We start from the raw sequence: 2,194 nt of genomic DNA on the forward strand, positions 1-2,194 counted from the left end.
GGCATTGGACAAGGTGACAGCTTGCTATTGGGCTCCAGAAGCAGTTGGTTTTTTCACATGGCAGACACAAGGGTTTTAATATTGAATGTGAGGGCCAACTCTCAAGTGCCTAGTAGTAACTGGAAGGAGAAGCGGCTTCCTGAAGACTTCACCCAGCTGCAGTTGCTGTTTACGCTGCAATCCAGCTTCCTGCTTCTGTAACCTCTACAATGTCATGTTACCTTTGGTTTGCCACCCTCTCCTAGGGCCTCTCAATGCCTCTGAAATGGGAGTTCTGAGCAAACATTGGAGCAATGAAGATGAATTGCCTGTTGTTACCTATGGGGTCATTTGGGATGCTTTAGAGGTGGGTTTCTAAGCATTCCTAAGAGGGACAATTGAGAAATGAGGGGACCTATGTCCCCCCTCAAAAGAAAAACAAAAAATGGGTATTGCCATTGTAAGATTTCTCAAGAACATTGAACATGGAAAGGGTTTGGGTCATCAGAAACGATATTTGAAAGGGCTCAAGGTAAAGCTTTTTAGGAAACTTGGACCTGGTTAGAGTCTGGGGAAAGAGGAACAATTCCGAGTAACGCCCTGTTTTCAAGTTTCCAAGTTAGCTTTTACTACCATGTCCCTAAACTTCATTTGAATGACCCCAAACCTTTTCTACAGATGAGTTGGTGCTTAAATATAGCCAAGAACAGCCCTTTTTAATGAAACCTTGACATCTGCAGTGATGGATGGCAGGGTGGATGGGGTGCAAGGCCTTGGAAAGATATTTGCTCTGACCCTAGGTGAGATCTGTAACAAACCAGGGGTCCTGTGTGACTGAATAACTACTGTCCTTGGGACTCAAGCAAGAGAAAACGAACGTACCAAACTACCATTCCAGTTAAATGTCTGAGCCACATTTGGAACAATTTTCCTGAATGCCCTTCTGTAGTGGTGAAGGGGCCTGAAAGGGGTACCCTTGGGATTTAAAAAGGAACACCCAGGTGAGACTGCATGCAGCAATAAGGCAGGAGGATGGGCTTTGAGTCGTCTCCAGTCATGAAACTTTTCCTCCCCTGGCTGCTAGGGGGAGGAGGGGTGCAAGTCCACAAGGCAGGAGGTTAGATCCACTTGGCTCCTTAAGAGTAAATTAGATGTTAATGCTGTAAAGTTACCCATACATATAACCTGTAAATAAAAGGCTGTTAAATTTAAAAAAAAAAAAGTAAATTGGAATGCTGGTTGAGGAGGGGAAAACTCCCAAAGGAATCGGAGCTCAGCCTTGGGCAGAAGGGGCAGCCTCTCACTAGACTGGGTCTTCATGGAGGACACTGGGAGGCTGTTCAGGCCGGGTAGGAGCCTGAGGGAGCTTGACTCCTGACTTCCAGGCTAGTGGCTCCGATGCAAGCAGTGACTGACCCACGAGCACCATCCGCTAATTAGTGTTCACTGCATGGGGCAAAAAAAAATTCCCATTAAGCACAAAGTCCTTTATAAGGACTATATAAGGCCCTTTATAAGGCTTCATTCAAGAAGCTTAGTTTCCCTCGGTTATTGTCAGGTAATTCTAAATCTCTAGTCCACACCTGTGATCAAGGACCTGGAGTTATTGCTGGGACAAACACTCAACTCTGTCAAGGGAAGAAAACCCAGCCAAAATCTTGACTTCATGAAGGTGTGTGTGGGGGGGACCCCCTCTGAAGGAAGAAAGGCCGGTTAACACAAACATTTCTGCATAAAATCGCTGGGTCAAGGAGAGATGGGTCTGAGACAGACTGTCGTGGGGGAAGGGAGATGACCCTGCACAGGATCCCCTGCTGAGTCGGGGCATCGGGTATAAAGGTGGTCTTGCTTTCCACGGAGAGGCCGGGGCAGCCTGTAAGGCCCAGTGCAAGGCTGGGCAGTCTAGGCTCTGACAATTCCGTCAACACCAATGGGAAGGACAGAAAACACAAATCACTCCGTATTTATTCCGTTAAGAAAAGTACACTTCATCTGTCATTGGGTACAGGGGGGGCAGTCCTTAAACCACTCATTTGGCACAGTTTCAGGCTGGCCTTGAGCTCTGTCATTGTAGTGCCCCCCGCCCCCCCAATGTATCTAAAACAGACCCATTTCAACTTAAAAACATTTTTTTTTTTTTTTTTTTTTTTGGCTGAGGCAATTGAGGTTAAGTGACTAGCCCGGGGTCTCACAGCTGGGAAGTGTTAAGTGGGAT

This window comes from Sarcophilus harrisii, chromosome 5 (assembly GCF_902635505.1).
Source record: "Sarcophilus harrisii chromosome 5, mSarHar1.11, whole genome shotgun sequence".
Taxonomy (NCBI): Eukaryota; Metazoa; Chordata; class Mammalia; order Dasyuromorphia; family Dasyuridae; genus Sarcophilus; species Sarcophilus harrisii.